Source organism: Saimiri boliviensis, chromosome 2 (assembly GCF_048565385.1).
Source record: "Saimiri boliviensis isolate mSaiBol1 chromosome 2, mSaiBol1.pri, whole genome shotgun sequence".
Taxonomy (NCBI): Eukaryota; Metazoa; Chordata; class Mammalia; order Primates; family Cebidae; genus Saimiri; species Saimiri boliviensis.
The window spans coordinates 99,193,199-99,214,813 of record NC_133450.1 but is presented as its reverse complement, the minus strand read 5'-3'; the positions used below and the strand labels follow the sequence as shown (position 1 = coordinate 99,214,813).

Genomic DNA, 21,615 nt, shown 5'->3' with positions numbered 1-21,615 from the left:
CAATCCAGACACCAAAGGAAAAATACTATGTAATTCTACTTCTCTGGGGAACCTAGAATAGGCAAATTCACAGAAACAGAAAGTAGAATAGAGGAGCTGGGGGAAGGGGAGATGCGAAGTGATTGCTCAGCAGGTACAGAGTTTCTGTTTGGAATGATGAAAAGTGACACACAACATTGTAAATGTACACTTAAAATGGTTAAAGTAGTAAATTTTATATTACGTATATTCATCACAGTAAAAAAAAAAAAAAATTTATAAATACACATTCCAGGGCCCCACCCTTAGAAAGCCTCAGAGGTGGCCAGGCGTGGTGGCTCATGCCTGTAATCCCAGCACTTTGAGAGGCCAAGGTGGGCAAATCACCTGAGGTCAGGAGTTCAAGACCAGCCTGGCCAACATGGTGAAATCCTGTCTCTACAAAAATACAAAAATTAGCCAGGCATAATGGTGGGTACCTGTAACCCCAGCTACTCAGGAGGCTGAGGTGGAAGAATCGCTTGAACCCGGGAGATGAAGATCACGGTGAGCTAAGATTGTGCCATTGTATTCTAGCCTGGGCAACAAAAGTTTAACTCTGTCTCAAAAAATCAAAACAAAACAAAAAAACCCCAAAGCCTCAGAGGCTGATATAGTAAATATGGATGAGGTGGGACTCTGCAATCTGTATTTTTTTTTTTTTTTTATAAATGCCTTCCTATCTTTCTCAGGCATAGCCAAGTTTGGAAACTTATGATTTAGTCTCTGCCAGTTCTTTCCAAGGGGCTGGTGCCAGTCTGGGAGGAAATGTTCACCACTCTACATGAAATACGTTTGTATTTTTCATGACTCTGAGTATATTAAATTTGAAGGGCGGTTTTGAAATCTGAGATTGTCATGATTACATCGTTTTGGAGTTAAGGTGTCCAGTCATCACCCACCATAAAATGATGGTGATACTAGTTCAGGTTGTTTTTTAAGTATCTGTGCTTGGCAAAATAAAAGTGAGCAATCCTATGTTGGTCTCTCAAGAAGGTTTGAAATTTTAATGGTTTGTTAAATTCCAAAGACTGGGAACCACTGCTCCAGACACCAACCATTTGAAAATATTGAAATAGAAACTGCTTCTGCTGTTTTTTATTTGTGCCAGAAAGAAAAAAAAACCGGAAAGGACCTATATATTTTCCTGTGGCTCATAGGACCCTGGAGCAACCAAGGGCGGCGCTGAAACCTTCAGCACTGAGATGTAATTTGTCCTGCTGCCTGTTGGAACTTTTCTCTCAGAGGAGGGAGGAGATCGACAGGGGAGAGGTGGAGATAGGCGAGAGTAATATAACTTCTCCTGGAGAACATCCGGAGAGGGGAAGTTGCTTTCCTGCCCTGGTCCTTTCTCCTGAGTTTGCGGGCTGTGGTGGGGCAGGGATTGACCAACAGCCATTTCTAGGAGATGCCTTTGCGTTCCAGAGGAGGGCAGCTGGCGGAAGGGAGTGCTGAGTCTGTGGGAGCCATAGCCCGCCCCACCCTTTAGGCGGATGAGTTAATTATTGAAAAGTGCCTCGGAAGCACAAAGGTCTGGACAGACTCCATGTGCTATTGCTCAGGCCTGTGTGGGAGCTGGCATTTCTGAGGAGACACTGAGGCTCTTCTAGGAGGCTGTGGAACAAGAAATAGCTCTTATATGGTGCATATAACTTCTCAAGAGAGAAGTTACATTTGTCTTTGGATTTGTAAAGTATTTAGATCAATGAACCCATCAGATATTTTTCCTTGTTTTAATTTTGTGTGGTTTTAATGTTTTAAGGACATTCAGGTCATTTATGCATAAACGATCACATGCAACATGTTCTGTTCTGACTTTTTTTTAACTGAACAACATTCCCTGTAGCTCTGTGTTAGTGCATGTAGCTGCCCCCCACTTTCTTTAACAGCTGCATTCCTTCCAGGTGTATCATAGTTTCTTACACACTATCCTAGCAAAGGATCATATAGGTGGTTTTTCATTTTTCACCATTACAAACAATGCCGCAATGAACATTCTTGTATACAAATGTGTGTGTGTAAGTATGAATGTTTCTGAAGAATATATTTCTAGAATTGGAATTTCTGGATCAAAGGGCATGCACGTTTAAAATTTTTGTAAATAATATTGAGTTTCTCCTCCAAAATTCTGTTCTGATTTTTATAGCCACCATTATACTCATCAGCACTGGACATTATTATTTTTTTTAAACTGCCAGTATCATGTGCAGAAAAAAACAGTGTCATTTTAAATTGCATTTCCTGGATTTACCAGTTAGGAGAATGTCCATTTTATCATATGCCTAGTGACCATTTCAATTTTTAGAATTTAAAAAAATAAAAATACAGAAAAGGTATATAGGCCAGGTGTGGTAGCTCATGCCTCTAATCCCAGCACTTTGAGAGGCTGAAGCAGGTGGATCATGTGAGTCAGGAGTTCAAGACCAGTGTGGCCAACATGGTGAAGCCCTGTCTCTACTAAAAATACAAAAATTAGCCAGGTGTGGTGGCCAGTGCCCATAATCCCAGCTGCTCAGGAGGCAGAGGAAGGAGAATCACTAGAACTGGGGAGGTGGAGGTTGCAGTGAACTGATATTGCGCCACTGCACTCCAGCCTCAGCGACAGAGTGAAACTCCATGTCAAAAAGAAAAAGAAAAGGTGTATAAATAAAAGGTGTACTGCTCAATGCATTAACACAAGGTGAACTCTTCCTTGTAACCATGTCCCAAGACAATAAATAGAATATTATCAGCCCTTCTTTCCAAAAGAAGACTCTCCCCTGAAAAAGACTAATCTCCTCCAGAGTAATTCCTACCCTAACACCTTAGTTCTATGGGTTAGTCGTGACTATTTCCTACTGTCATGTAAGCAGACTCATACAAACATTCACTCTTCTGCGTCTGGCTTCCTTCATTCAGCATTATGTTTATGAGTCTTTCACGTACTCATATGTAGCTGTAATATGCTCATTTACGTTGCTGATGTATTGTATTATATGAATATATCACAATTTATTGATTGATGGACATCTGGGTTATATCTGCTGCCAACTTTTAGTTATAAATGAATAATGTTGCTATGAGCTCTTTAATATACCTGTGTATCATTTCTCTTGGGTATCTATCTAGGAATGAGATTTCAGGGTCATCAGCAATGTTCTGTCCAACTTGACCAATTACATTTGTGAATTTCTTATTAATATTATTTGCAAACTGATTATTGGGTAGTTTGTGTTTTATTATTGACTTGTGTCTGTCCTATTTATTATTGACTTGTATCTGTCCTATTTAATTCTGTTGTAAATATTCTCTCTTAGTCTATTTATAGGCCCTTTTACAAAGTTTAACGTTTTTATGCAATCACATCTGTAATTATTTTTCTTTATGGTTTCTGGTTTTATATCTTGCTTAGAAAGTCCTTCTCTATCTCAAGATTGTAAAATACTCTTTTATGTCTTGTCTCCTCCTTTATTTTTCTGAGACAAGATCTCACTTGTTGCCCATGCTGGAGTACAGGATGTGATCATGGCTGTGTAGTCTCGCCCTCCTAGGCCCAAGTGATCCTCCCCACTCAGCCTCCTGAGTAGCTGAGACTACAGGCATGCACCACCTCCCCTGGCTAATTTTTTAAATTTTTTGGTAGGGACAGGGTCTGGCTATCACGCCCAGATGGTCTCGAACTCCTGAGCTCAAGTGATCCTCCCACCTCGGCCTCCCAAAGTGCTGGGATTACAGGAGTGAGCTACTGATGGGGCCACGTTTCCTTCTAATACTCATTTTGATTTTTTACTTTAGGCTTTTTAATCGATATGGAATTATTTGTGAGGGTGAGAAATAGAGGCTAATTTATTACCTAAATTAGGGAATGAGTAAAATGATTCCATATGCTGCATAGGTTTTAAAAATATTAATTAATTAATTAATTTTATTTTTGAGATGGAGTCTGGCTCTTATCACCCAGGCTGGAGAGCAGTGGTATGATCTCAGCTCACTGCAACCTCCACCTCTGGGGTTCAAGCAATTCTCCTGCCTTAGCCTCCCAAGTAGCTGGGATTACAGGCATGCACTACCACGCTCGGCTAATTTTTGTATTTTTAGTAGAGATGGGGTTTTGCCGTGTTGGCCAGGCTGGTCTGGAACTCCTGACCTTAGGTAATCTACTTGCCTCGGCCTCCCAAAGTGCTGGGATTACAGGTGCCAGCCACTGTGCCCGGCCTATATTATTTATTTTCAAAATCTCAAAATAAGTTCTAACATCAAAGAGCTAAAAAATTGTCAAGAAAAAATTTTTTTACGTTAGAATAGTCTCCCCTAAGTTAAGCCTGAGTTAGATTTTAAATAGGGCAAATTTCGTAAGTCAGCGGTTGCCACTCAAAATGCTAATGCACATAAATGGTCAATGACTATTTATTCACTTACTGTGTATTTATGGAATTTAAAGTGCAGTTCCCATGGACTTGTGTGTCTAATGAGGAAGAAAGGCTTCATTCTGGGACCTACAGGTAACCTGACTTGCACCCTGGATCTAGGTTCACAGGTCATGAAAACCACAATGGCTTTCTTACCTCCCAAGTCTCCAGCTCCTCCCAAGCTGAGCAAATGGCCCCCGAATGGATTCTCTGTTCCGAGACCATCCTCAGGACAGAGAGAGGTCCAGCTGGAACTTATAAATCCTGCAGGTCAGCTTTTGGTTATACACGTGGCTTCCTCAGGCAAGGCCGCCCACATGAGGTAAATGATTTTGTTGGCTGGCTGGGTGGCTGGTGTAGGGCTCACATTTGGGAGAAGTGTGTTTGAGCTCAGTTCTTTTCTTTTCTCTTTTCTTTTTTTTTTTCTTTTCTCTTTTCTTTCTTTTTGAGATGGAGTTTCACTCTTGTTGCCCAAGCTGGAGCACAATGGCACAATCTCAGCTTACTGTAACCTCTGCCTCCCAGGTTCAAGCGAAGCTCCTGCCTGAGTCTCCTGAGTAGCTGGGATTACAGGCATGTGCCACCATTCTTGGCTAATACTGTATTTTTAGTAGACAGGGCTTCTCCATGTTGGTCAGGATGATCTCGAACTCCCGACCTCCAGTAATCCCCCTGCCTCGGTCTCCCAAAATGCTGGGATTACAGGTGTGAGCCACAGCGCTCAGCCAAGCGCAGTCATTTCTCTCCCTTTGTCTGAAGCGCTCACCACCTTGTCGTGCCTGTTCACTAGCAGTGCATGGCACGCAATTGTTCGGTTGTGCTCCGACTCCCCAGTTGCTCACAGTGTGAGGTGGTTTTGTTCTGCTTCTTCCTTGCGTATTCTTGGTGAAGGCCATTGACTTGCTACTTAGTCAGCAGACATGATATAGGACTGGAGCCTGAGCTAGGGTCTGGAGAAGAAACATCCCACTTAGCTTGACCAAGAGCTTGGTCTAAGGGTAGAGAGCTGGCAATTGTCTAAGCTGCTTTTTTTTTGGAAATGGCTCTCTTGGCTGAGCTCCAAAAATATAATCAAAAGTAGCCTGAAATCACAAGTTTTGCTGTTTGCCTTCTTAGTTTCACAGTTTAAGGATTTGGCTGAAAACCATGGACTTGACTACTGTTTCCTACACATGACGCTGAGTGTGTGTGTGTGCATGTACACTCACACGCATGTGCAGGACACAGGGATTGTTTGCGTGGGATGTTTTACAGTCCAACTGTTTGTACCCTCAGGGAGGCAGTGATTAAAGAGCAGTGCATGGCAGAGTTTCTTTGATTTCAGGAATCACATATCTGGTTTTGTAGGTTAGTGTCTTTGGAGAAAAGTGACGGGGAATCTTGCATAGACGTGCAACTGATTCATTAGGTGCAGTGGTTTTACCTTTCTTCAGGACTCTGCCTCAAAAATAGGAAGAGTATTTTACTTAGGAGAAGGCAACGTGCCGCTTTCCGGAGGAGCAGGTGTACCTGACCATGCCCTGGGGGAAGTGAAGAACTGAGTTTGAGGAAGTCGAGCTTGAGGCTGTCAGAAGCAGTTATTTATAGCTGAGTGATGTGTATGAAAGCCAAAGCCTTTCATTCCACCACCGTCACGGAACTACTTTAGAGAAAAGGAAGGGCGTGCATCTTGCCTTGCTAAATATCTACTGCGCTAAGAGCTTCTGGTGTGGTTCAGATTTCCGGTAATCTGTCCCCAGGCTGTACGTCTAAAAAAGAGTGCTTAAACACTCTTCCCTCAGCCTGCCTTGCGGATACAACAGCTCACTTCCAATTGATTGATAGACTGTCAATTGTTGCTTCCTTTCCCCAGATGCCCCTCCTGTGGGCAGCTTGGTGTGTGTGTAGTCGGTGGGGGGAGGGACGGTCGTGGGGTTGTGGTAGGGACCTTGTATTATCTCTAAGTTCAACATAAGGACACTGGACTCTAACCATCATCAAAAACCATACATCAGAAACTCCTGGGTTCATCATGATAATAAATGAAGTCTCAAATAACTAGCGTTCTTTCTTTCTTTTTTGTTAAGAAGCAGTCTCACTCTGTTGCCCAGGCTGAAGTGCAATGGCGAGATCTCAGCTCACTGCAGCCTCCACCTTCTGGGTTCAAGCGATTCTTCCACCTCAGCCTCCCAAGTAGCTGGGACTACAGGCATGTGCCACCACGCTCGGCTATTTTTTTGTATTTTTAGTAGAGAGGGGTTTCACCGTGTTAGCCAGGATAGTCTCCAACTCCTGACCTCATGATCCACCTGCCTCAGCCTCCCAAAGTGCTGGGATTACAGGTGTGAGCCACCGGCCTGGCCTAGCTTTCATTATTATATCTCTTGCATTCTCAGGTTTCCTCGGCCCCTCAGGCTCTTCTGGTTATGGGAAATGAGTATGTTTTGGGACAAACATGTCAGAATTATGAGGGAGAAACTTGGCAGGGGAGCAAACTGTGCAATATGCTTGGCAAGACTTGAGAAACAATACATCTCAGATTTTTTTCAGATTGCCCTCAATTTCTAGTTCAGAACTACGACCCAGAAGCTACAGACAGGGAAGCACCACTGCTGCTCCACGAAGGAGAGGCACTGTCACTTAGACTTTGCGAAGCAGCCCACAGGGGCTATTTCTGCACAGAAAGGTGAGGTGCAGGAGGGGAACTTAGTTCTGCTTCCATCAGGAGCACACGGAAATGGAAAAAGTGAGAATTTATGGTTTTTTGGTTTGTTTGGGTTTTTTTTTTGCCTTAAATGAGAAAATCGGGTGGTAGCTCTTTCAAGGTAGAATATCTGTAATGATAGAGCAGGAAGGAATATCAGGAGGGAAACATAAGCATGTTTGCATAAACACTTAGATTTTTCTGGGCTTGCCCAATCCCAGTCTTTAGGATTTTGTCTTTTATCAGGGCAACCATGGTTTAAGAGCAAATACTAGTGCACGTGATTAAAACCTGTTGAGTTGAACAGGAAACATTCAAGGGAAATCTGCAGGTGTCTACAAGCAAAAGTGATGCTAGAAGGATCTTGGTATGTCGGCTCTTTCTTCCTCAACGGGAGTGTCCCTGGAATGAAGCCACCAGCGACAGGAGAGGAAACAGATGGGGTTGTAGAAAGGAGGAGCAGCAAAAGGTTCTGAACTTAGTAATAAGCTGCTCGCCCCAGGGTGAGTGTAAAAGGCATCCGGGGTATTTGCCTTTTCGTTTATTGGAGGAAGGAGGGTGTCTCACAACACTTTCTCTCTCTTCCCTTCCTCTCTCTCTCAAATTCATTCAGGACATGAAATTTCTAAGCCCACTGCCATCTTAGGGTTTGAATCTCTTCTCAGCTTCTTTCAAGGTTTCACCATGCAGATTAAAGAAAGACAGTTCCAGTATGACTTAAAAAAGAAAAGCCAGGCTGATTTCCAAGATGCAGTGTTGCACCAGGATGAGTTTTCTTCCTGGAGTGAGCTATTTGAGTGTTGTTTTGCTTACCATCTTGTATTCTCTTTATTCCAAGGCCTGGACACATAAGGAAGAGAAACCCTCATCTTGGGGGGATGTGGTGTGTTCTCGGTGATGAATGGGATGCATGCTCATCCCAGCTCTGCCTTTTTTTCCAAACCAGAGTGGAGACAAATGGGTGTGTGACTCACCACAATCCACATAGCAAGATATGATACACGCCAGAAGAGAAAAAGAAAGTGCTGATGGAAAATTAATCTTATTAGGGAGATTTGTTTGTGGTGACCTTTTTTTTTTTTTTTTTTTTTTTTTTTTTTGTGATGGAGCCTCGCTCTATCACCCAGACTGGAGTGCAGTGGTGCGATCTTGGCTCACTGCAACCTCCACCTCCTAGATTCAAGTGATTCTCGAGCCTCTGCCTCCCAAGTAGCTGGGATTACAGGAGCCCACCACCACACTTGGCCACTTTTTGTATTTTTGGTAGAGATGGGTCTCACCATGCTGGCCAGGCTGATCTGGAACTCCTGACCTCAAGCTATCTGCCTGCCTTGACCTCTTTAAGTGCTGACATTACAAGCACGAGCCACCATCCCTGGCCTGTGATGACATCTGAAATGAATCTAAAACATGAATAGAATATTAACAGATGGAAAAGGCTGTCACTGTCCTATGATGGTCTCCTGATGCTTAGTAATATCTATCTCTAATAATATCATGGAGCTTTTGCAGGGCCTGATCTTAGAATATGCTTTGGCTGGCAGGAGCACCTCGGCTATCCTTTGGAAAACCGCCTTACTCTTACTCTCCACCTAGGGAGTGTGAGAGAGGCTGGCTCCATCCCAGGCTCCAGGTAAGGCCAGCGACCCAGACTGGCCAGTTAAAAAACCACATGCCCTTAGCACAGTGAATTGGCTCAGGGTGGGAGAGTGACCCAGGATGGGCTAGTCCTGGAGCTTTTGCTGGAACAATCAGGGAAAATAATTCCTCTTTCTGCTGGGGTTCCTAAGCTGGTGGGTTGCTTTTTGGGAGCTTTAAGGGTCCAAGAAAGGAGAACCTGAGAGATGAGAGGGAGATTCCTGAATCTTTCATGTGAGCAACTGGAGCCAGTTATGCCCGAAACCCTATTGCCTGGATGTTTGAGTCACTCAAACCAATAAGTTTGTTTGTTTATCTATATCATGTTAAGAGACAGCATCTCACTCTGTTGCCCAGGCTAGAATGCAGTGCTGCAATCATAGCTCACTGCAAACTTGAACTTCTGGGCTCAAGCAATCTTCTCACCTGGCTAATTTTTTTTTTTTTTTGAGACTGAGTCTTTTTCTGTCATCTACATCCAGGCTAGAGTACAGTGGCGCGATGTTGGCTCGCTACAACCTCCACCTCCTGCGTTCAAGTCATTCTCTTGCCTCAGCCTGCCAAGTAGCTGGGATTACAGGCACGCGCCGTAACACCCAGCTAAATTTTATATTGTTAGTAGAGATGGGGTTTCACCATATTGGCCAAATTGGTCTCGAACTCCTGACTTCTGGTGATCTGCCTGCCTTGGCCTCCCAAAGTGCTGGGATTACAGGCTTGAGCCACTGCCCTGGCCTCACCTGGCTAATTTTTTACATTTTTGGTAGAGATTGGTTCTCACTGTGTTGCCCAGGCTGGTCTTGAACTCCTGGCCTCAAGTGCTCCTGCTGCCTTGACCTCCCAAGGCACTGGGATTATATAAATTTACTTTTTACATATGTCACTTGTGCTCTGTTGGTGGTTTTCCCCTTGCAAACAAATAAACAAAAATGTCATAGTCGATACAGAAATCTTTAGTGATCTGCTTAAACAAAGCTGTGGAAGTAAGAGGGTAGCAGATTCACAGAGCAGTTTCTTAGCAAAAAAAAAAAAAAAGTCTTCCTGCTGCTAACATCTTCTGGGTCAGCTTCCTAGGCCCCAGTGACTAAGACACTGGGACTTTATTCTTTAACCGCCCTGGTCCAAGGCCTTTCACAGATCTAGCTGACTTCTGTGTGCTGAATATTTTTCCGTGAATCAGAAATGAAATATGCAAAATTGTAGCCACAAAGCAATGAAAACAGCTCATTTGCCTTCTGTGTCCCTCCAAGCTTTGTTTTTTCTGGGTCACACGTTATAGGTGAAGAGTCATAATGCTAATCCAGTTTGGATTTATTAACAGTTGAATAGACTATTGAGAAAAGTCTTGTTAATCATCAGAAGCAAATTCACTGCAGAAGAATTGTAGGCAGAGTGGGACAACTGCCTCGAGCCAACTCATTTTCTCCCCCTTCAGGGAAGATTCCTGGATACTGAAATTAAGTGTCACATCTGGAAATGCAAGAATGTAATTGCTTTTATTGAGTGCTTACTATGTCCTTGATACTAAGGACAGTATTTGCCTACTTTCTCTCTTACTTTCATCAACTCCGTGAAGTAGGTCCTAAGCCCCGTTTTATAGGAGGTGAACGATGCAGATGTTACCGGTTGCTGCCCAGCATCCATTCTCTCCTTGTTCCTTACAGAGAGACAGCCCCAAGCAATGGCTGCTTCTAGCTCAAAGTTCAGGCTCTCTAGTGATTTCTGTGGCTGCTACTGCAGCTGTAGACAGCCATGTGATCTGGTTCTGGCCAACAAGACCAGAGTGGAAGTCTTCTGTGGTTCTGGAAAAGTATTGCTTCTGGGATATGGGGGTTGCCCCTTCTCCCTTTCTGGAATGTGGGTGTGAGGCTGGTGGCAGAGTAGCCATACTGTGACCTTGAGGCAACTATGAGTAAGAAATGTACATTCTGAGGCTGGAGGAGCAGGAAGGTGGAAGGAGCCTGGGATATTGCTGACATTGTAAAACCACTATTCCTCCCTTGAAGGCCTACCTTCAGACTTGTTATGTGAAAGAAATAAAACCTAGTGAGGTTAGGTTTCTGTTGCAGGCAACTGAATGCAATCCCTTACCGATATGGGGAAACTGAGCTGAAAGAGTTTAAGGGACTTGCTTGCATTTCCATATCAAGTGACGTCTCAAAGCTGGGCAAGACATAATACCTGCTCTTAAGGAGTTTACAGCCTAGTTTGGGAGTCCACTGCATAAAGACACAATTATAGCATATTTAGTATAATGGTAGTAATTTGCATAGGGTATCATAGGTGCCTAGTGGAAAGGAAAAAAAAAAAAGGAAACAAGACAGGAGCAGAACAAAAGTTAGCCAGGCAAAGAGGAAAGGTCGAAAAAGAGATCATAGCTTGAATAGAGGGATGGAAGGGAGAAACAGCATGGCATACCCACAGGGCCACAAGCTGGTCTGAGCTGTTGCAGCAGAAAGTATAAAGCAGGAATTGGTGAGAAATGCAGCTGGAGAGGTGTTTCATTTAATTATTGCTGAATAATAAGCTACTTCCAAAACTTAGTGGCTTAGAACTGTATTTTATCATTTCTCATAGTTCTGTAATCTGAGCTGAGCTCAGCTGAGTGGTTCTTCTGTTCATGGAATATCTGTTGGGGTTAAAATACTCAAGAAAACTTCCTCATTCCCAATGTTTGATGCCTCCAGCTGGGATAACTGAAATAGCTTGCTGGCTGGCATCTCTCAGTCTCTTTTCATAGAACCTCTACATATGAATAGCTCAGGCTTCTTCATAGCATGGTGATCTCAGGGTAGTTGGACTTCTTACATGGTAGATGGCTTCCAATTGAAAGGAAGAGGAAGTTACCAGTGCACTTCAGATCTGGGCTCAGAAGTATCAGAACATCACTTCCATTGCACTCTGTTGATCAAAGCAAGTCATAAAGTCTGCCCTGAGTCAAAGGAGAGGAAATAGCTTCTATTTCTTGATGGGAGGACCAATATGCACACATAGGGAGAGATGAATCAACAGTGGCCATCTTTGGAGACTATCTACCACAGATTTTCTAAGGGTGCAGAAGAAGGACCCTTTTCTGCTTCAGGTAGGTTTTTTTTTTTTTTTTTTAGGTAGGTTGATATGAACACCAGACGTAGGGTGTTTACCCTGCTTCATGTTTTGAATCTGAAAGGAGAATGCTTCTCAGGCTGCCCTAACGCATCAGGGTAAAACAGAGTAGTGTGATTAGGCAGAGGCGGGGCTGCACTGTGGCTTCTCTGCTGAACCCCCTCCAGTTTTCATGTGGCATGGACTAGACTCAGAGATTCCCGTATGTGATGAGAGATGGTTGAGATAAGAGTTAGAGAGCCCACCTGGGGCCCTCGGTGGTGAAGGGAAGGCAAGCCCACAGTAAAGGCTAGGGGAACCGCTCAGGCCAGAGGCTGGTTGGGAGATTGGCAGAAACCCTTCAGAGTTAGGGCCAAGGGAAGCTGAGCTCTGGCTGAGTCTACCTGGGGAAATCACTGAATCTTGGCAAAGCTGAGAGACCATTCCAGCTCTGCAGACCCACTTGTCCACTGGGACAAGAAGTTCCCAGCCATCCTGCAGTAAAGATTAGTGCAGACCCAGAGAACACAGTATGGACTCCAGTGCACTGGCAGACTCCAGTGCCACTTTGTCACCTATAAGGTGACAGAAGTCGATACCCCTCCTACCCAAAGAATTACCCCACTGCCATCTTGCAGCATAGCAAGAGGAAGAAGCAATGCCCTGAGTGACTGGGAATGCACCTGAAGCGATGGCTGCATTTCCATCATCTCTTCATAGCATTTCCTGGACTGCAGGAAAAGTTACCCAGCAAGAGAGGCTCATAAGGAAGAAGAGATACATTATAATGAAATTGAGAAGCCGTGTTACATAAAATTACAAAGAAAGAAGAAGAGTAATGACAAATTCAGGACAGCAGTTCCCTCTGTGGGAGAGGAGGGGGTGGTGAGTCCACAGGGAGCTTCAACTGTCTTGCTAAGGCTTTATTTATAAAGTTTGGGAATGGTACATGGGTGTTATTCTGTAGGCCTTTTTGTGCGTTTCAAGTAGTTCATAATGTAACTTTTTAAAAGGCTATGCTTCTGAATACATCTGTGAGCCCCGATGCCAAGTTCAGGTTTGAAAAGATTGTATGGGAGTGCGGACATGGAAAGAAGCTTGAAACAGGACTCAGACCTTCTTGTTAGAAAAAATCAACCTGGCTAGACTTGAAGAGGACAAGATCGAGTCAGCGGAGCCAGTGAGGGTGCTGCCGCACCGATGCAGTGAGAGGGGACGGTGGCCTGATCTCCCCAGAGGTGGTTGGGGTGGCTTAGAAAGTCAAGTTGGTGGACTTAGTGATTAACGAGATGTAGGGTGGTGTGGGCAAGGTATGGTTGACTGGATAGATGAGTCCCCTTCCCCGGATTGACTAAGGTAAGAGAATACACCCCAGTGAAGGGTGTATTTTGGTGCAAACGTGAAGAGTTCAGTTAGGACAGGTTGCTTTGGAGGTGTTTGTGGGACATGCTGGAGATGCCTGGATGGAGGGTGGACGCATGGTTCTGAACTCCAGGGAAGAGATCTGGGAGACCCCAGCTCTGATGCAAACTGAAGTTGTAGAGGTGGGTGAGACGCTCCAAGGAAGAGCAAGCAGGGGGCCAGAGATGAGGATTCAGGAAAGTCTGGGGCACAGCACCCCCTCAGCCTGAGCAACGGGAGCCTGCAGCCATTCCAGCTTTGCAGACCCACTTGCCATCCTCTCCGGAGCGCTGACCTTGGTAAGCAGAAGAACTACCACCCACCATCACTCCCTCTGGCCTGCCCCTCCAGGGACAGTGCATTCGCTGGGCTCCTCCCTCCCTGCCCTTGCACGTTTCGTTCTCTATTTGCTGCCCAGGTTTGCCTGCCTGTGGGCTTGCTTTCCTTCCTCTCCAGAAACATTAACCCGGGCAGAGATATCGCCCGCCATCCCCCACCACCCACCGTAAAAGCGTGAAACGATGGGAGCTGCTAACGTGTGGCCTGGAGATCCCTTGGGTACCTTGGCATCTATCCACATCCTCAGCCGCTGGGTGCTCAGCCCCCCTGCTTGCTCCAGGCCTTTTGGAGCTGACAGCCTTGTTCCCCTCGTTCTCCAGATGCGCTTTAGGTAATGCACATTCTAGTGACTCTGCTACAGTGCCTTAGATGTGAGCTTCTGAACACTGGGCTCTGTGGAAACCCCTCCGCCCTGAGTAATTACTTATTGGTGCTTCTCGTCCCTCTTTTGGAGAAAGAATATAATGCTTTTCTTTTTTTTCAGAATGAGTTTGTTGCCGATAACAGGAACAGGCAGAAGCTGCTCAGAGCACTTTGGGTTGGTAATGAGGTTGAAGGACATGGAGGGGGGCGGGACGGAGTCCAGCCTGGCCAGCCCATTCGCATGAGCCCTCACCTCCTTTTTGTTGTTGTTGTTGCAGTAATAAACGCAAGACAGTGTTAGTCTTTGTGTGTCCCTGTTGACAACCTGGGCAACCTCTCTTCTACCCAGACCCTGCCTTCTTGAACTGGAAATCTCTCCTTTTCTTAAAATTTGGATTCTCATGTAAAGTTTAGAATCTGAATTAGACAGAGGCTGCTCTGAGCTCTAGGATAAAAAAAAGGTGGGGGTGTTTTCTGCTCTAATTTGGAATTAAGGGAACTTGGAAAAAACCAAAGCAGCAATGTTGTTTCAGAAATATCGATCTCTCAAAGCATTTCCCCAAAACAGTAGATTTCAATTATGGAATGAAAACGTATCCATGGGAATGACAGAGGGTTTCGGTTTGCCTAAAAATAACTCTGTAGTCAAGAGTAATACAGCTATGCAATACGTTAATCAAGAAAGGAAAGTTTTCATATAGAAAGCACTTTAAGGAATCACTCCAAACTGTCATAGCATCTACTCTGAGAGCCTTGAGTTGCTTTTGGGGTGATTTACTCACCAGCACTTTGGAACTTACTAGTATAACCTGTAGCCTTCTGGCATAAAATTTATATCAAAAAGAACAGGTATGTACAAAGAGGGAATCTCCATTCTCCTGATGTATCATTCCACCTGATAACTGGGCTTTCGTGAAACCGTGCAGGAGTTACAAGCAGGTCCATTGGTTCATTGCTCTGCCTCCAGCCCTTAAACACAAGCCAACTCAGGCAGCAGGGCAGCATTCCCTTCCCAAGACTCCTCCAGACACCTGCTCACTGCTTTGGTTTTGATTGCCTTATTTTGAGCATCTGCCATTTCTTATGTACCTTCCAGCTCTCACAGCCACCCTGACGGTCCCCCCATGGCCACCACGCTTACTCTGGGATTCCCTTCTGGAATGGTAAATGCGAGGCCATCCTTCTGTCCCTATTCTGGGCCAGGTGTTAACAGCCAGCCAATGGGATCGATAAACCGGGGAAGGAGTGTGTTATGGGAGTCTGGGAGTTGCGTTTTCTAGTTAACATATTGGCATTTTAGCAGGGGGTCTCCTCAGGCAGGGAATGTTAATTTAAAGAGATTTCCAGGCATTGAAAGAAGCTGGTGTGTGTGTGTGTGTGTGTGTGTGTGTGTGTGTGTGTGTGTGTGTGTGATGGAAGAGGAAGAGAAGAAGGAGGAGGCCAAGGAAGAGGAAGAGGAGGAGAAGGAAGAAGAGAAGGAGGATGGAGAAGGAGAAAGGGAAGAGGAAGAAGGTAGTGGCCATCTATCAATGCAGCCGAAAGAACACAGAGAACACCCATTGTTCCTTCCATTCAGAGACGACCACTGCTAATACCTTGTATATATCCTCCCAAGCACCTGGTGTCATAGATATAAATGAACTTCCTTATCTCTAGCAGTCAAGTTGAGATAATGTTATAAACTTAAAAGAAAACTGCACACAATTTCTGCATGTACCATTTAGTAACACTTACATTCCTTGTTCCAGTAGTCCCACTTCTAGGAATCTGTCCTAAGAAATCTAAATTAATAACAACCTCAGCCATTATGTATTGAAAGTTAGTTGTATACCAAGGGTCTTACACATACTGGCTCATTTAATTCTTCGCCAACTCTACCAAGCAGATAACATCATCTCTCACATGAGACTGCAGAAGTTAGAGAAGGACCTTGCCCAGGGACCTTAGCAAAGTAGTCTGGAGCTGGAACTCAGTGTGGGTCAGGGCACCCCAGGATAAGGCATCATCCATCTGGACCCTCTCAGAAGTGAATGTACCCCCTCGTCCAAAGTTTCCTGTCCTCCACATGTGCAAAGGCCCTCGGGTAGGGGGAGGAATGTAACCCGAAATCTTGCCCTGACATTCTGTGCTGAGCAGCAGCAGATAGCAGTGCCCGCCGGGCCTCCCGCCTGCTTCACTTCCCCTTCCATGAAGCCTTCCATCATCTGTTAGACTGATCTTGTCTCTCCTTTATTTGTATGTATGTATGTATTTATTGATTTAGAGACGGAGTCTCACTCTGTGGCCCAGGCTGGAGTGCAACGGTGTGATCTCGGCTCACTGCAATTTCCACCCCTTGGGTTCAAGCAATTCTCCTGCCTGAGTCTCCAGAGTAGCTGGGATTATAGGTGTGTGCCACCAAGCCTGGCTAATTTTTGCATTTTTAGTAGAGATGGGGTTTCACCATGTTGGTCAGGCTGTTCTTGAACTCCCGACCTCAAGTGATCTGCCCGCCTCAGCCTCCCAAAGTGCTGAGATTCCAGGCGTGAGCCACCGCGTCCAGCCCAATCCTGTCCCTCTTTTCCATGTGCTCGTGCAGTGCTTCAGGACTGCCTCGGCCTTGCACAGAAAATATTCTACTGCCTCCCCACTCCCTACGAGTCACAGGCATGAAGGTCTCAATCAGAATTATCTGGGGAAGTGGGGAAAGTACAGACCTACTGAATCAGATCCTCAAGTTCAGATTTTCTTGTAGCACACTCACCAGGGAGAGAAACTTCGCTGGCACACGTCTCCTGGGAGCAGGGACCCAGTCTTATTGCTCTTCATGTTTTCCACAGCTTTTAGCATCGTGTCTCCCAACTGCCAGTGTCTGGTGAGTGGACAGAGATATATCTTAGTAAGAAAATGAGAGTTAGGAGAGCGCAAAAGTGGGGTTAAGAGTGCGGGACAACTGAAGAGGGTATACTTTGAGAGAAGAGCAATGAGATGGGAAATCTCAGGGCTGATTCGGGTGCCCACCCTTGGGGGTCCTTTGAGTGCTAGAACAGATAGATATTCAATCCATATCTTTCCCCTCCTTTTTTCTATAGACACATACTTTAGTCCCAGATTTTAAAAAAAATCTAAACTTTTAATGCCAAAATGAGTAATTGTGCATAAAGCGGGTCACAAAGAAGTGATAACGAATGCACAGACTATTTTAACTGCTGAATCAGAAATCGCTCTGCTACATTATGAAATATGCAGGAAGGAAAATAAGCAGATGATGGAAGTGGAAGAAATCCTAAAATAATATTTTCACAAACAAATTCTGACCCAACACACTTTTGGGGGGGCAGGGTGGGAAGCTTCCATGATACACATTCCTGAGAGTTGAACAACTGGAATAAAATTGCCGAAGTAGAAATCTTTTCAAATGACGTAGGATCTCCTGAGGCACAAAGCCACCCAAACCCACAGCCTGCAAGGCTTCTGCAATTTCATGGGGGGATCTTAATCTTAGTCACTCTGCTTCACAGCACGGGCAGGTCAGGATTAAAGAAAGCAAAACAAAACCCACAAACAAAATTTAAAAACTGTTCTATTTTTTCTTCCCAACACAAACAAAACCCAATTTTTTGGTTTGTTTCATGGATTTTTAAAAATTGTGGTAAAGTATATGTAACATAAATTACTATTTTAACTTTTTTTTTTTAGATGGAGTCTCACTCTGTCGCCCAGGCTGGAGTGCAGTTGCACAATCCCGGCTCTGCAACCTCCGTCTCCCGGGTTAAAGAGATTCTCATTCCTCAGCCTTCCAAGTAGCTGCGATTATAGGTATGTGCCACCACGCCCAGCTAATTTTTGTATTTTTTGTAGAGACAGGGTTTTGCCATGTTGGCCAGGCTGGTCTTGAACTCCCCACCTCTGGTGATTCCCCCTGCTTCAGCCTCCCAAAGTGCTGGAATTACAGGTGTAAGCCACCACACCCCAGCCCATTTTAGCCATTTTTAAGTGTTCAAAATTCGCCTTAAGTAGATTCACAATTCACTTAATGTCATGCAACTGTCACAATTATCTATTTCCAGGACTTTTGCATTATCCCAAACAGAAAGTCTGTACCCAATAAGCAATAATTCCCTATTCTCTCATCCCTCCAGCTCCTGGTAACCACCATTCTACTTTCTGCCTCTATGAATTTGCCTGTTGTAGATACCTCATACAAATGCAATCACACATTATTTGTCCTTTTGTACCTGGCTTATTTCTTTCTCTTTTGAGATGGAGGCTTGCTCTGTTGACCAGGCTGGAGTGCAGTGGCACAATCTCAGCCCACTGCAGTCTCCACCTGCCTGGTTCAATCAATTCTCCTGTTTCACCCTCATAAGTAGCTGGGACTACAGGCACCTGCCACCACACCTGGCTAATTTTTTGTATTTCTAGCAGAGATGGGGTTTCACTGTGGTAGCCAGGGTGGTCTACATAGCCAGACCTTGTGATCTGCCCGCCTCAGCTGGGATTACAGGTGTGAACCACTGCTCCCGGCCTCATTAAAAAATATATTTATTTACTTATTTATTTATTTTTCTTTAGACCTATGTAGTATCTAAGTACCACACTTATTTTACTCAGCATAACATTTTCAAGGTTCATTCACGTTGTAGCATGTATCAGAATTTCATTCCTTTTTATGGTTGAATCATATCCCATTGTGTGTACATGCTACATATTGTGTGTCCACTCATCTGTTGATGGATAGTTAGATTGTTTCCATCTTTGGCTATTGTGAATAATTCTGCTATGAACACTGATGTACAAGTATCTGTTTGAGTCCCTATTTTCAATTCTTTTGAGTGTATACTTACGAGGAGAATTGCTGAACCATACGTTAAGTTTATTTTTACCTTCTGAGAAGCCATAGACTATTTTCCATAGTGGCTGCACTATTTCACATTCCCACCAGCAATGCACAGGTATTCAATACCTCCACAACCTCACTAACACTTATTTTTCTTAAAAAAAAAAAAAAAAGATAACAGACATCCTAACAGATGTGAAATGGTATCTCACTGTGGTTTTGATAGACTTGGAAGCAGAAATCACATTGAGGACATATGTTACAGGCAATTCACGTAGTTTAGGGTTTTCAGCAAAAACTAGGAATCAGCATGTACTGAAGATATACTAAGGATGTGTGTGATTTATTGTCTTTTGCACACTGTCTTCTTGCTTATCCTATTTTTGATGTGCAGATCTAAACTGACCTCTTATATTCTCATTTTATGTATTAGTTAAGTTTTCTTCTAGATACACATTTCATTGATCCAATGTTCTAAAAATAGTTTATAAGGCATTCAAAAATGTTTTAATCTGTGATGATAATCGTCATTACTTCTGGTATCCTATTAAAACAACCTCTGAGGATGAGTCAGTTTTTAAAAGTCCGTCCGTCCGTCCGTCCGTCCTTCCTTCCTTCCTTCCTTCCTTCCTTCCCCTTCTCTCTCTCTCTCTCTCTCTCTCTCTCTCTCTTTCTTTCATCTCACTCTGTCACCAGACTGGAGTGCAGTGGCATGGTCTCGGCTCACTGGAACCTCTGCCTCCCAAGTTCAAACAATTCTGCCTTAGCCTCCCAGGTTGCTGGGATCACAGGCATGTGCCACCATGACCAGCTAATTTTTTGTATATTTAGTAAAGACAGGATTTCACCATGTGGGCTAGGCTGGTCTCGAACTCCTGACCACAAGTGATCCACCTGCCTTGGCCTCCTAAAGTGCTGGGGTTACAGGAGCAAGCCATCATGCCTGGCCCCTTTTAATTTCATTATTAAGTTATATAGGGTTTTGTACTCAAGAGAATGAAAATGAAAAGAGAAGTTATTTCCTTGCGGTTGAGTCATGGTCTTAAAACAATTATTATAGTCAAGTGACAGACCTGATATATTGAAACATTTTCTGTTAAATGTTGCCTTTCTTTGAGTACAACCAACATATTTGAAGAGAGAGACCTTTCATGAACACTTGGTCAACAAATGCTGGAGGGCCAACTAGGAGCCGGCCATTGTTCTGGGTGCTGGACACACGCTGGTGACTAAACAAGCCTCGTGGCATGTGATAGAGTTTTCCAGAAATGGGATAGTCCTATTCTTATTGCCTTCTTGACAGACATCCTAAGGGTTGATTTTTAAGAATCTTCAGGTAGAACCAGGTTCAGTGGCTCACGCCTCTAATCCCAGCACTTTGGGAGGTTGAGGCAGGTGGATCACCTGAAATCGGGAGTTTGAGACCACCCTGACAAACATGGAGAAACCCTGTCTCTACTAAAAATACAAAGTTAGCCAAGTGAGGTTGTGCATGCCTGTAGTCCCAGCTACTCAGGAGGCTGAGGCAAGAGAATCGCTTGAACCAGGGAGGTGGAGGCTGCGGTGAGCTGAGATTGTGCCACTGCACTCTAGCCTGGGCAACAAGAGCAAAACTCCATCTCAAAAACAAGAACAAAAAAAGAATTCTCAGATAACTCTTGCTCGAGACCAAATTATACTTACTGAACTGATTTTTATCCCACATTTTCCCCAGAAGGATGTGAATTCGCTTACAAGGGATACATATAATAATGTTAACATACAGGTAAAATCAGGATCAAAAAGAAAAGAAAGTAGCAATATATTAGCCTTAAGTTGTATACATTTAACACAATTACCATTATGTAGTTAGTATGTTACCATTTAAAACATACTCTAGAGATTCATTCGATAGGAAAAAAGCCAAACAATTAACATTGATTTAAACAAGCAGGAGCTCATTGACACCCTATGACAAGAATCCTGACATTGCGCAATTCAGAGCTGGTACAGGAACTCTCTATCAAGAACCCAGGCGCTGTTTCTTTTTGCTCTGCTACTCTTAGCAGGCAGGCCTGTGTCCTCATGCTCTGGCCTCACCGCCCCACATGGTTGCACTTTGAGACAGGAAGGAAGACGGGCAAAGCAGAGAAGACTTTCTCCTACCTCAGCTTTCCCCCCCACCCCCCAGACAGAGTCTCTGTCACCCACACTGGAGTGTAGTAGTGGTATCGTGTCTCACTGCAGCCTCAACCTCCCAGGCTCAAGCGATCCTCCCACTTCAGCCTCCTGAGTAGCCAGAACTACAGGAGCACGTCACCATGCCTGACTCGTTTTTAAATATGGTGTAGAGATAGGATCTCACTATGTTGCCCAGACAGGTCTTGAACTCCTAGGTTCAAGCCAGCCTCCCACCTCAGCCTCCTGAAGTGCTGGGATTTCACGGGTGAGTCACCACACTTGGCCTTTACTTTTTTTTAATCGGGAGGAAACATCCTATCAAGAACTATGAAGGGTCTGAGACTTTATGTTTTTAAATTCTACTGTTTGCATTGCGATAAAGAACTTTTTTTTTTTTTTTTCCTGTAGTTTTTTGTAGAGATGGGGTTTCTCCATGTTGCCCAGGTTAGTCTCAAACTCCTGAGCTCAAGTGATCTTCCACCTTGGCCTCCCCAAGTGCTAGGATTACAGGCATGAGCCACCGCACTTGGCCAGGGTCTGAGATTTTTGTTTGTTTGCTTGTTTTGAGATGGAGTCTCCCTCTGTGGCCAAGCTGCAGTGCCGTGGCACAATCTCAGTTTATTGCAACCCCCACCTCCTGGGTTCAAGAGATTCTCCTGCCTCAGCCTCCCATGTAATCCCTGTAATCCTCAGGGATTACAGGCATGTGCCACCACACCCAG

General features: G+C 44.4%; 1 long non-coding RNA gene across 1 annotated transcript in view; it reads right to left on the bottom strand.

Annotated features, from left to right (window-relative positions):
• LOC141583624 (uncharacterized) overlaps window positions 1–21,615 on the bottom strand; it is a 31,588-nt gene that overhangs the window by 5,903 nt on the left and 4,070 nt on the right. The window contains exon 2 of the long non-coding RNA XR_012516323.1: window positions 16,658–16,765. This is a non-coding gene — a long non-coding RNA (uncharacterized LOC141583624). The remainder of the gene's footprint in view (window positions 1–16,657; window positions 16,766–21,615) is intronic.